Source organism: Rhinopithecus bieti, unplaced genomic scaffold (genome assembly GCF_001698545.2).
Source record: "Rhinopithecus bieti isolate Rb0 unplaced genomic scaffold, ASM169854v2 scaffold_21703, whole genome shotgun sequence".
Classification (NCBI taxonomy): Eukaryota; Metazoa; Chordata; class Mammalia; order Primates; family Cercopithecidae; genus Rhinopithecus; species Rhinopithecus bieti.
In genome coordinates, this window is record NW_016812332.1 from 5,929,163 (window position 1) to 5,943,866 (window position 14,704).

The following is a 14,704-nucleotide window of genomic DNA, read 5'->3' on the forward strand; positions in this document are numbered from 1 at the left end:
CTGTTAATTCCATTTAGTAGTTTGTTCTGCATTTTCCAGTTGTTAGAGATCTGTTATTATTCCTCATTTTTTGAAAAGTTCTTTTCTACATTCTTTTTAGTTATGTATTAATTATATTTTTGTGCATTTATGTTTTATTTTAGTGCTGTGTCAGGAGAGATAAGATGTATTGCCAAGACCTAGTATGAATTTGAGTCAGAACTATAAGCAGCAGCAGGTTGTTTTAGGGTTAAAGTAACAAACTAGAAACAGTAGGGCCACATTTTGCTGATTTTTTTTTCTTTCTTTTTTTTTTTTTATGGAGTCTCAAGTCTCACTCTGTCACCCAGGCTGGAGTACAGTAGTGCTATCTCGGCGCATTGCAACCTCTCCCTCCTAGGTTCAAATGATTCTCCTGCTTAGCCCCCTAGAGTAGCTGGGAGTACAGGCACATGCTGCCATGCCCAGCTAATTTTTAACTTTCAGATTGTTTGATTTTTAGTAGAGATGGGGTTTCACCATGTTGTCCAGGCTGGTCTTGAACTCCTGCCCTCAAGTGATCTACCCTCCTTGGTCTCCCAAAGTGTTGGGATTACAGGCTTGAGCCACTGTGCCCAGCCTGCTGAAATAATTGCTAGGTGTCATATCATGGAGGGTGTTGTAGACACACTTTACTAAGGACACTGGGCTTTATCTTACAGGCACTGAGTGTTTTAATTGTGAAAATAGTATGATCTTGTAAAGAAGATATATTTAAGGACTAGAGGCCAGGAGGACAGTTAGAAGCCTGTTGAAACAATTTATGTTGGTGATAAGGATCTGATCCAAAGCAGAGAGATCAGAGAGAAGATGAGGCAGAAATAATAAAGAGATAATACAGAATAAATGTCCAAAATTGAGTAAAAATATGAAGACAGGAAATGCTAAGAACCCCAAATAGGATAAATGCTGAGAAAACTACCTGTAGTCACATCACAATAAAACTTCCAAAAACCAAAGATGAAAAAAAGCAACCTTAAAAACAGCCAACTGATAATAAAACAATATATATTACCTTCAAAGGAGCAAATAAAGGCAAAATAAGAGTGTTATCTTTCTTTTCAAACGAATAATGAAATCCAGAAAATAATAGAGTGATAATCCTAAAAATGCTAAAATAAAATATGGCACAGCTTATAATTAAAGTCTAGTCTACGTCTACTTTTGCCTAATGTTCCATGTCCCTGTTCATTAAGGCAATATTTTGTCTTAATGAAATGTCCCTGTTCATTAAGAAAATATAAGAAAATATTTTATTCTCTTGTAATTTTGTGGAGCTAATGTCCATAAAATGCATCATTTAAATAGTTAATTTTGTAAGATGATGGACTTGGTAGAGTAACTGAGATTTAAATCCTTGCTGTTTAATCTGTTCTAATTGGTTAAGGGTAATGCCCAATTTAGAAGCAAAAGTGAAATTGCAGATTTGTTTTAACTCCCTTCAGCTCTGAAGTTTAATAGTTTCTAAAGCATCTCCTTTATTATACTTACCATAAGAAAGTTGACTCTTAAATTAGTCGTGGCAATATTTGATAAACATAATAATGCCAATATTTCACTGAAAGGAAAATAATTGTGAATAGAAAGCTGTGTGTAATAAGGGGATTATAAAGATGTAGGTTCAGAGCCGACCTTTGTTTATTTACTTAATAGGTGAGTACTTGTTGTGTTGCCTAGTAGAGTGCAGTGGCTATTCACAGGCATGACCATAGTGCACTACAGTCTCATTCCCGAATACTGGGACTACAGGCGGGCACCACCACACCCAGCTGTAGAGTGGATCTCTGAAAATCTTTACATTTTATGTAATGTTAAAAGAGTGAAAAGAAAGAAAACAAAAAAATGTTTCTCAATGTGTGCCAGGAATTTTGTTGATACTCCACGTATATAATTTTCTTTAACCCTAAAATGAATTTATAATGTAGGTGTTATTTTTTGTTATTTTACAGATGGGAAAACTGACTTAGAGATGTTAAATATCCTGGATTATTGTCAGTTTAACAAAATAATTTCAGCTATCGATGACCAAGTGGGATACATTTCAGAGGAAGAAACAGCTCCTTGCATAAATCCTAGAAAAAACATGGTGGTTAACTGCCTCCATATAAGCTGATTTTTTAAAAAAAAAAATCTTTTAGGTTTAGGGGTACATATATGGGGTTGTTATACAGATAAATTGTGTATCATGGGAGTTTGGTGTGCAGATTATTTCATCACTCTGGTCATAAGCATAGGACCTGATAGGTAGTTTTCAGACCTTCTTCCTCCTCTCACCTCACCCTCAAGTAGGCACTGGTTGTTCCCTTCTTTGTGCCCATGTATACTTAATGTTTAGCTAATTCTAGCCTGTAGATTTAATCACAGATCTCCCATTAACAATGCTGTGTTGCTCCCTTCTTTGGCTATTTCAACTATCTGCTGATTTCTTTTCTTTTTACTACTATTTCATTTGCAGTGGAGCCAACCAATCCTAACAAAGTTGAATAGTAGATAAATTATACCATTTCATCTGAAGAAATACCTGTCGCATTTTTACTTTTTCTCTCACTCTATCCTCTACTAAAAATTGTTTTCAGATAAACTTCTGAAACCAATCATTTATAACAAGATATAAATTCAAATTGTTTTTACTTCTCAGAATATTATCTCAAGCTAACTTGAATTGGGTAATAAAAGACATTTTACTCTATTAAAGAAAAGCTAGGCATTTCCTGAAATATCAATTAGTTTGGAAGCAATTCACCTAGATGTCATGTGAACCCTAAAATAAAATAAAAAATCTAGACTGGTTATGTATATTTGCCTGTTGAAAAAGATCTAGATGATTTTTTAAAATGTGAAATGTTACTTTCTAATAAGTATTTTTTTAAAAGTTGGTCACCAGACTTCCCCTAAGCAGTAAGAGATATCCAAATTTTTATATAAAGTGGAATTATGAAACCTGATTATGTACAACTGCTGTTCTACCATGTTTGGACTACATTGGTAGGAATACCTGTTAGCTGTGCATTTTCAAAGATTGCTTGTACTTAGAGATTATGAATGTTTGGCCACTCCCAGTTGGAGCCAGGCCTATATTGATCAAGGATAATGAAAGGAAATACTGATGATGGTATTTCTTTGACAGTTTCAGAGGAAATATTAGTCTGAATTAGGGTGTAACAAAGGGAACGAGGATTCAGTAAGTTAAAGAAGACAGAACTTGATTTGTCCTTTACATAACAATCCGAATTGAGTGGTTCAATTCTGCTCCATGAAGTTATTCAGGAATTAAGGTTCTTTCCATTGATTGCAGTATTATTCTCTAGGACTGTCATCTTCTGTATGGCAGAGACGGGGTCACCTGCCATCCCAGCTGGTGATAAGGGGAAAGATAACATGGAAGCATACACATGATCCTAAGACTTAGGTCCATAAGGGACACCTATCACATTAAATTCCGTGGAGAAAAGAAGTCCACTATGAAAAGGAGGCTGGAATATTCCATTTAGTCTTGCATGCAGGAATAAAAGGAGAGTGTCTTTTGGTAGACAACTAATACTCTTCACTTCTTGGTTTGTGCTGTTTGTTGATCCTATTGAAGTTTCTTGATGATGTGCAGTCTTTTCTCTGTGAAAAGGATAAAATTGATACGGTTTCTGAATGGACCCTTAAATTGGAGGAATAATGCCACCTTTATTTTTCTGTAGGCTGTGTTTTCCACCTGCCTATACTGGTGAAAAATAATAATCTTTTATTGGATAAGAGTCTCTCCATTCTTATTTTCTTCAACTTATTTGGTCTTGGGAAAATAGGACCAATATTAAAGCTCTCTTGTGATTTACCGAGGCCTTGTGAATCTGTTTCTACTCAGTTTCACTTTGAAGGAAAAGAGTCAGATTCTACCACTAATTCTGCAAAGAAAAATACATTCTTAGTAGATCAACATACATTTTAATCTCCCCTTTTCCTGAATTAGGTTCAAAAAGCTTTGCTTACTAAATAGCTTATAAAGTGTCCCCTTTTGAAATAACCTGTACAGATCACTTTGACAGGGAAGTTTACTAGGGAAATTAAACGAAGCTGACTTTATTGTTAATGAATAATTCTTAAACTACAATTTAGTATTAGATACCCTATAGTTAAAAGGAAGAGAGTAATGTTCTTTCATGTAGGATAGCGATTATTTTCTAATTTTCTATTAGGACCAAACTTATGTTTTGATGCAATACTGGGTTTTGTAGATCCAGAAAGCCTCTTTTCACCTGTTACCATACTCACTTACTAGCTGATGTCTAAGTTTCCCTACTAGAAATTCTTTATCTTGGCTTAAGGCTTTACCTGGCTAAAACCCAATTATCTGTGAAAAAAGTAAACTTTTAAATTTTATAATCATTTTATATTTTGTTCTGGCTGAATTTGTTGTTGACGTTTTTGAAAATGAACTAGCAGAATGCTTGAGGTGGCTGTGAGAGGGTCCACTGACTGTGGAAATGAACACAAAAGATTTTGTTTAAAAGACGAATTTAATTTGTGAATTTTCTCTTCATTGTAGGTCACTTTGAGTTCTGGCTGACTTACGGAGGAAAAAATAGAGCTGATTATGACCATTATAAAAATGTATTATGTGCAAAAGGTGTACATCACTCCCTGAATATTTTCATTTTTATTTCAAATTAGAAAATTACTGTTGTTCATTTAAATAAAGGACAGCATCGTCGACAAAATCATCATGAATTGAAAATAGTAAAATTTAATTTTTACAAATCTGTGCTAAACATTTTAATGGAAATATATTTTTTTCATTAATGGCAATTTAATGAAAAAATGTAGTGGTGATAAATTCAAACAATAAGTAAAATAGAATTTAAGTTACATGTGTTAATAAGGATATTGATCTACTGTTGATATTCTGAAGCTATTAGCAGTCAAATGTTATCATTAATTTTCAGCCCTTGAGCTACTACTTAGTTTTCTACTCACCAGTTCTACCTTCTTAAAAAATTGCAAACAACATGACTGTATGAAGAGGGAAGAGCTTTACCGCATTTGGACAAAAAATAGGCCCTGCTTGTAAGATTAGTTGAATGTTCAGGTCCTTGTAAGTTGTAAAGAATGAAGTTTAAAAATTTGTGTTCGGGACCGGGCGCGGTGGCTCATGCCTGTAATCCCAGCACTTTGGGAGGCGGAGGTGGGATGATCACAAGGTCAAGAGATCGAGACCATCCTGGCCAAAATGGTGAAACCTCGTCTCTACTAAAAATACAAAAATTAACTGGTGTGCTAGCGCGCGCCTGTTGTCCCAGCTACCCAGTAGACTGAGGCAGGAGAATCGCTTCAACCAGGGATGCAGAAGCTGCAGTGAGGCGAGATCGCACCACTGCACTCCAGTCTGGGCAACAGAGTGAGACTCCATCTCTAAAAAATAAAATAAAATAAAATAAAATAAAATTGTGTTAGGTACATTTTTTTACACTTTAAATTCGATTTAATAAATTATCATGACTACCAATAACTCTACTGCTGTGAATCCTTGAAATTTAATGTTTAGATTTAGATCTAATAGATAACTAGATTGTCAACTCTGTAAATGCTTGGCCATTTTACTAATGTCGCTATTTTCTAGTGCTTGCATATGGTAGACAGTAAATAAATATTGAGTAGATGTCCAATAACTCTTTAATAGATTCATTTGTCATTTTAATTTGTAAGTAATTATTGATTCTTTTTCTTTAGGCTACAGGCTAAACAAGAGTCAAAGGTAAGCCAAAAGAGCTGGAGAACAGAGGAGAGATTAGACAAGGGCAAGCGTGTATAAGGCGGTAAAGGAGTACCCTGAGATAAATGTAAACGGTGTGCAATAGAGGTTTAGAGGATAGAGTGCTTGTACACAGTTTGGCAATTCAGGGAGGCCTCCAATAGAATATGATATTTGAGGTTGAACCTTGCAGGGTCTGTGTGGCTGAGTGGTGAATTGTGAGGATATTCATGGCAGAGAGCACATTCCATAAAGATTAGAGCTAATTTGGGTATTTTCCGTCTCTGACCCTGTATAGTTATTTTACAGCACTTGCATCACACTATGTTTTAATTATTTTGTATGTTTATACCTCTCATGCCATCCACTAAATTATAAACTTCTTGAGGGCTATGTGTTGGTAAGTCCCGTATTTTCTGCTAAGTTTATGAGTGCTCTATATACATTAATATTTTTAAAAAATTATATCTTTCAAGTTATCAAATATTTTATAGTTTTACTAATTACGTTGAATCTAGTGATTAACAAACAAAATAGCTCCTTGAATATGATGCACAATCAAGCATTTCTAAAACAGCAGTTTAGAGCTAAGGCACTGGAGTTAGAATTACCATCTTTAAATACTGGTTTAGCTATTGACTAACAGATCTTGACAGTTTGTTAACCACGGTGGACTCAGTTTTCTTATATGTAAAAAGGGATAATATTCACATATACCTAACAGAACTCTGTGATAGATTATAGATTGCTATAAATACTTTGCTACTCTTCCTTTTGAAAGATGGAGTCTAATACTCATCCCTTTGAGTCTGGGCTGGCATATGTGACACTCCTAACCAATAAACTATAATGGAAGTGATATTGTGAGACCTTTGAGGCTAAATCATAAGAAGCTCTGAAGCTTTTGCTGATCTCTTTTTGAATGCTGCTCTTAAAAATCTTTCTGTTGGAGCCTTTAGCCGCCACATCAGAAGTGTGACTGTTCTGAACCTTTAGCCATTATATAAGAAGTTTGACTACTCTGAGACTCATGATACATGGGATCTCTTGCCGGAGATCCATGTGTGGATTCTTTGGTTAACATTACCAGCTGAGCTAAACTTTTTGGCCATTCCAGGCAAGGCATGAGACACATGTGTTAAGCCTCCTGGTATCCTTTAGAACAGCCCATCCACCAGGTGAATGTGATCTACCAGTATCTAGTGATCTCATCTGACTTCATGTGTAGAATTAGTATCACCCATTCTAACCCAACTCAATTTCTTGATCCACTTTCATTAATCATAAAATAATGGTTGTTGTTTTAAGACACCAAGTTTTGGAGTAGTTTATTACATGGTAAAAAATAACTGGAACAGGCTATTAAGAAGATTAAATCATTTACTGTATATAAAACAGGACAGTGCTGGGCACATAGTATGTATTCTATAAAAGTTGTTGCTATTATATTATTATACCATAACCGCAATTATAAAGTCTGCATTTGTGTGTGTCTGTGTGTGTATGTCGTGTGTGTGTATGTTATTTGCAAGTACTGAGAAAATGAACTTGAAATGAAAGCCAGTAATATGCTGCACTTTCCTGTAAGAGAAGCTTTAAGTCATTTTTTTAAAGATAGGGTCTTGCTATGTTGCCTAAGCTAGGCTCAAACAATACTCCCACCTCAGCCTCCTGAGTAGCTGGGACTAAAGGTGCGCGGCACCATGCCTGGCTGCTTTAAGTAATCATTCTATAAATAATTCTTTTATTTATTTATTTTCATTCATTCTTTCTTTTTTTCTTTTTTTTCCAAGATGGATTCTTGCGCTGTTGCCCAGGCTGGAGTGCAGTGGCATGATCTCGGCTCACTGCAACCTCCGCCTCCCGGGTTCAAGCAATTCTCCTGCTTCAGTCTCCTGAGTACTGGGGACTACAGGCTTGCACCACCATGTCTGTCTAATTTTTGCATTTTTAGTGGAGACGGGGTTTCACCATGTCGTCCTGGCTGATCTTGAACTCCTGACCTTGTGATCCACCCCCCCCCTCGGCCTCCCATAGTGTTGGGATTACAGGCGTGAGCCAGAATTGTTATCTTTCTCTAAGAATTAAATAATAAGTTTTTCTTCTTCAGGTTTTTTCTATTTTTTTTTTTTTCGTCTTAGTGCCTTCTCATGTCACTCTATATTGCCCATCTGAACAGGCCATCTGACTGGTCTTCACTACTTCCTTTGTTTCAATTACCGTAAATTCTTAATGAATTCCAAGTATTTACCTTTAGACCAACTTATTTTTGAATTTCAGATGTGAACATTCAACTGCTTACTGAAAATCCCCATCTTAATGTCCCGCAGACACCTCCAGACCAACATAGTCAAAACTGAACCCTTTAGCTCCTTATCAAATTTCCTTTTTTAAATTCACTATCCATTATTTGTGTAAGTGAAAACCTAGGTTTTTAACAAGAAGTCTAGCCTAACATCACAAATCACATTGGCACATGTTCGTTAAAATTTGATCTGGTCTAGGTAATTGAAAAGTTTAAGGCTTTCATAATGCAGCTTATGTATCATGATACTGAACTGTGTTTTATGAAGCAGTAATACATATAAATAATGCAGAAAATTTTATGAAGTGCCTGATATTTGGGATATGCCCAGCAAACTACAAAAGTTTGGCACATCTTGGGATTTAAGCCTTTTCTATTATTTTTTCCTGCTCTAGCTTATTGAAACTTGTGACTATAAACTTCCCATAGATTTTAATCTGAAGATATCAAACAGCCTTATAGATTTAATTTGTCTGCATGTTTCTTAATTCTTCAAAACCCGTGAAGTAATCAAGACCATTGCTTTTTCTAGTTGACACATAGCACCTTTTGTCTCCTCTCCACAGCATTGTCAAGAAAGACATTTTATTCTACACTAGCTATTTATGTCCAGTCCCACAAGTACTCAAAATCTTGATATTTTAAATTACATTTAATCAGGTTGTTATACTGAATTATTTCCACTGTCCTAATGTCATTATGCTTCATATCATTTTAATTTATATTTAGGTACAATTTTTGTTTGTAATTTTTGATACTCTGATCTTTAATACCTGGAAATAATTTTAGCAAAAATTTATGTGGTTTACATTTGGGAAATGCTTTATCTTTCTGTTGAAGATTCACCATATATGCTAACATACTTAAACTCTGAAAAGTAAAAGCTTGTGGAAAATTACACTTGTTTAGCTTCTTTAATCCAGCAGTTCCCATGGAACATAAAAAATGAGTAACATTTGTCATACTATTTACTATTTAGCTTGAGAGACCTACAATTTTAAAATTGATACTCAGCTTCATGAATACCTTTTCTACTTCAGGGACTGCATAAGAGAGGAAATCTTTCATTTGTAAACATTCTACTTTGTAGATAACATAGGAGTCTTTTTTCCCTTTTTTAAATGGCATCCGTCATTGCTCACCATTGCTTCAGATGATTTCCAAAATTCCTTGCTAATCAGTTTTAGGTCGGCTTGCTTTCTGAAGGTGAGTTTCTCTCTTTCCCCTGTCCCCATCCTTACATTGCCAAGTCTGTGTGTCCTATTTCTTCTGCCTTTTTGCTTTCTTCATTTCCTTTCTGACATTCTAGATTTTGTCTTGCTGATATTCTTTCAGCTTTGTAAAATATTATTATTTTTGTGCTACCACAATGATTTTTACAAGAAAACATACATTAAGGGATAGCTGTTTACCTTATGATGCTTCAGTTGACAAAGTATTTTGCATAGATTTCCTTTAGTCTGAAATCTCTGTACTTCAGATGAGTTCCATTCCCTGACTTTTCAGAAACACATCAGTTGTATTAAAATGAAGCATATCTGTAACATGCTTACAAGCATGTGCTAATGTAATGGCACTAAGAGAAGATTAGTATTTTGGCAGATAAATTTTTAATTATTTGCTTTAATAAAATCAGCTAAAACTCTATCTTCCACACAGCATAGGACATGTACTTCAGTTTTTAGGTCAGCTCCTACAAGACAATTGACTGGCAAGGAAGTCAGTACTCTTTGTTACATGGATACAACAATATCAGAGAACTGTTAGAATAACTTAAACTTCTCTAATGAGCTTCAGAGCTTTAATGAGAAGATTTTCTATTCCTGTGTGGTTAATATTGCTCTGTGATAGAAAGAGAACTTTTTTTTCTGAAAGGAAAGGTAGAGCAAGAGAGTTCAAGATAAATGATTAAGAGGAAGTTAAGAAGTGGTTAATTCCTTATAGCCCAAAGGGGCTTAATTATTGATAACTAGTAACTGCCACCAGCATAGGTAGGCCCTCCAAATAATAATTATAGCCTAGAATAAAGTAGCAAAAACTATTTTTAAACTACCAGTATTTAAACCATTTATTTTCTGAATTCAGTCTATCAAGCAATTAGCATAGACTGGCTATAAAATTATGTGAGCTTGTGAACCTGTGTTATAAGTTTAGAGACTTATGATTCACAGTTGATCTTGAATATTTTTTCTATAAAAATAGTCAACAGTAGATCACTAAGTCAAAATGGGCAAACTGGTTCGATGTGTGTGTATGTGTGTGTCCAGGTATACAGCTGTGTGTGTTTGTGTGTGTAGTTGTATAGCTGTGTGTGTCCACACACATTTTGAAAATCAACAGTTAGCAGAAACAGGATGATGAAGGAAGAATGAGAAAAATAGACAGTTATAAAGAGTCACTGATAATAAGCAAAACATTCTTAGGATATGTGGGTGTATATAATCAGTGGCCTTTTTGTACAAATACATCTTTTTTGACATTAGTTTCCAATGACATCAACTGAAGCAGATTTCAGAATGTCAAGGAGAAGTAGTGAGAAGTAAAAGTGACTGTAAAAGTAATGGAAGTAAAAGCAGTGAAGATGTCAAGAAGTTTGTGAAATAAGTAAAATAGAAGTAGATGGTCATCACATTTAAATAAATGTTAGTCATGCACTTTGAACAGACACTGGTTAAAGATATTTAGGAAAATAGAATGGATTTTAAATTTTAATCAGGGAAGCTGATTGTAAAGAAGAAGGAGTAAAATCAAATACCAGAATAAAAACACTAGAGAGGGAAACTATTTCGTTATTGGCTTCAGTTATCTCCGAATATGTGTTTAGGTTTCAACTTCAGCAGGAGGCATCAAATTTATTCAGAAGAACTAAATTGATGATGTCATAATACAGCTATGCTTTTTGGAGCATATTGGGAAAGACATTCCCCTGTGTGTAGTCTTTTCACTCCCACTGGGCCACAAAAGAATGGGCGTGGAACCCTTCCTTACCAGTAGGTAAGGGGGCCCACACAGGAAGTACTGGGCTTATGGCCTTATGTGGGAATATGTTTTGCTGTTTCAGGCTCAATGTGTAGTTCTTTGTTCTGCTTAAGTGGGTGTTTCAAGAGTCCTCAGGCTTGTCCTCTCTCCACAATTTTCTTTCAGATACCATAGAGGAGAGGTCGAGTTCCCTCCACTGCAGCACCAAGTGGAGTATATAAAACCACACTGCTGTGGCATAGTCCACTAGCTGTGAGAGACAGATGCATTACAAGGGGATGGATTTAGTGCACTCTTTCCTCTCTTACTGTGAGTAGATGCTGCACTTCTTGAGCCTGGTGTGTGTGTGTTGTCTGTTCTCAGTGACCTTGAATCATACAGTTACCCGCCCCCCCCGGGTGGCATTTACCTGCCTTTTAACATTGGCTACACTCATGTAATATTCTGTCCTGCAGCACAGCCTGAATACCCAGTAAACGATGAAACAAAACTTCTTCCCAAGCCTTAATGAGGATTGTGCCATGGTTTGGAGGTAGGAGAATTTCAAGCCATTAATTGTCTATCAATACTGAAAACCACCGAGAATGGCTTCTTCAGGTCTATCAGCTTATTGCTGCTTCTATGTTATTCTTAGGCCAAAGAACAATGGTCAACCCAGCAATAAACTCAATTTGGCTGATTTGTGCCTTTAGTCTAACCTTCTCATTGGACCACACAGACATTCTTCTCTTCAGTTTCGGGGTCTTTCCTTCAGGAATTCTGTCAGGAGTAAGCAGCAAGTTTCCTACTGCTCTGGGTCCTCCTTAGACTCCTCTTACTTCATGTTCAGAGGAATGAACTCCACATCCTGTCTTAAACTCCACTTTCCTTCTATTGTTTTTTTCACATTTGACATTGATACTCATTAAAACTAGAATCTGAATTACTCCCACCAATGATATTGTTTACCTCTTTTTTTGCACCAGAGAGCTTAATATTTAAAATGTTCTATGAGATATGGGAATGGTATACTGTCTTTCTAGTGTGGCAAAAGAAGAGAGAGTAACAAATTATTGTGTTCATATTAAGATTATTTGAATAGAAATATTTTGCCAAATTTGTATTTAAGTGTCCATGCTATTTTTAATAATTGGATTGATATAAATAGATCTTAAGAAATAGCAAAAGAAAGAAACCCATTTTGTCAAATTGGAGTCAGGGAGGCATGGAAATTCTCTTCATTTTAAGTGCTCCTAAATTCCTGCTTATGCTGTGGTTGAATTTATGTCAACAAAGAGAATTGGAGATTAAGGCAATTAATCAGAAATTTTAGTTAAAGAAGTAATAGAAAAAAAAAGTAAAGTTTCCTATAGAATTCTAGGGTTTGACATCCACACAGTTACTTCATTAGGTAGAATAGTAAGTCTTTGCTCTTATGAAAAGATTGTTCCCTAATGTCATTGAGCATAAAGTAAAATTAAGATAGATTATACAAATATCCTTATTGATTAAAAGATTAAAATTGCCAGTGTCCCAAGAAATATGCCTGAATTCAAGGTTATCTTATTGTAAAGAATATCTTATTGCAGTTTGTTTCTTTTTCTTATTGTAAATAAAGGGTCAGCCAACAGCTAATAACTCACAACTGCATCTTTTCTTGTTAGAACATGTCACCCAGCACTTTTTGATTAGATGTTCTCAGATAATAGCTGGGGCAGATTGACCAAAGGAGAGCAATTTTTTTTTTAATCAGGATAACATAATAATTCCATCACAAACTTTAGATAGGGCTATGGATATCACCAATTTTCTTTTTTTGTCTATTAATAGTGCTGTATCTTTAGTGGAATTGAAGACATGACCTTTTGCAGGTTTCAGTACAACTTTATAAAAGGCCATAACAATGCCTTTAAAATCAAATCTATTAACTGTTCTACAGAGAAGCCAGTTTTCTAGTAACTTGGCGATAACTTAAAGACAGGGACCCTGAAAACACCAAGCATTTGCCTGAAATATGAATTACCTCCCTGACTAAATTCAGTAATCTTGGCTCTTCTTCTCTGCATTTAAGTCATTTTGTGTACATCAGTTTCTTCACCTATGCAAGAAGAGAGTTGTCCAGCATGTCCTGAGGTTCTTTCAGTTCTAAGTTCTTTGTATAATTTGATTGGAGTCCAAGAGATGTCCTAAATCTGACTGGCATGCAGTAAATGTTTGTTGATTATGAAAAAATATTTGAGTTCCAAATGGGTTGTAAAATATCTCATGTGGACATACTGTGGCAACTTAATACTTATAATTTTGGGAGCAGAATAAATGTAATTAAGTCACAAATGCAAACAAATTCTCTGTTTATTTAAGTCAAAGAGAAATAGTTGTCTAAAAACAATCTGACCCATATACTGGTTGAAAATAGTAAACATTAGTTTTTTATGAAGTGCCAAGTAAGTAGTTTACATATATTAAATGTAATGAATGTATTAAAAAAGATTTTCACCTAGTTGAACTGCATTTACACTTCATGAATACTACTAGTTAGTCATTATTTTAAAAACGTAGAACTGGAGAAATTAGACAGGTAAGAACAGACTGAAGTTTTAAATTTTATTTTAACAGTCATTCTAAAAGAATTGTTTATCATTATATATTGGTATGACTGTTAAAAGTTGAAACAAAACATGGAAGTATGCTTTTAATTGACCATTGTTATATATAGAGAGTGAATTAAAAAAATTTTATGCATATGAAGTTACTAATAATTTTAGAGCACATACAGTGTTCTACATACTTTCCTATATGTATTCTTTAATCCTTATAACAGCCCCATGAACTATCTACTATTATTATCATCATTCCATCTTGCAGGTGAGGAAACTAAGGTCTAGAAAAGTTCATTAATTTAACTAAAGGCACACAGTTAATACATGGTAAAGCCAAGGCTTGAACCCTGGCATTTTGGTTTTATGCTTTTAACCAACTGCTTATTATTGGTATCTTATTGTGATGATTTTGGAAAACACTACTAATTTATTTGAAATGTATTAATAGTCTTTATTTATTTATAAGTTTAATAAAGAAAAGTTAACTTTTCCATATGTTCAAACAAGATGCATAATTTTGTCATTTATCATCTGCAATTTCTATTTCTTTATGCTTTGTGAAATGAAAAGCTGTAATATCAACTTTTTATTTGTTTTAATCAGTTGTATGATTTGCTAGCCTTTGTTTTATTAAATAGAACGTATCAATGCTTTTTTTGCATTTAGTGTTTAATATGTAGGGAACCCATTTCTGATGAATTGCCGTGAGTTGAGAAATACTCTGTAGCTACTCCATGAAATTATAAGTAGCCAATACATGTCTCAATACATTCCTTTAGGAGGCTTTCTTTTTTTCTATTAGAATTATTTTAACTCAAAATATATTTCGTTTAGAAATGATTGAATCATCTGTTTTATTCAAGCAATTGACATTGAATCACATTAATATTACTTCATTTTTTTATTCAGAGGTTTTAAACATCTTTCCCTTTTACTGCTTTTAAAAACTTAACACTGACCATTTTTATATGTCTTGAGATATAAAATATAATAAATTATAATCAAATCAAGAATAATAATGAAATGAAGAAAGTTGAGGAAAAAATCAGTCAAATAGTGTACAATAGTTTCTTCTTTAATTAAGGG

General features: G+C 34.4%; 1 long non-coding RNA gene across 1 annotated transcript; it reads left to right on the forward strand.

Moving 5' to 3' along the window:
• The first annotated feature begins 11,004 nt into the window (after positions 1–11,004).
• On the forward strand, positions 11,005–11,693 carry LOC108544662 (uncharacterized). The gene is made up of 3 exons (XR_001889921.1): positions 11,005–11,050; positions 11,205–11,348; positions 11,495–11,693. It is a non-coding gene; the product is annotated as an uncharacterized LOC108544662 (long non-coding RNA).
• The last annotated feature ends 3,011 nt before the right edge of the window (positions 11,694–14,704 follow it).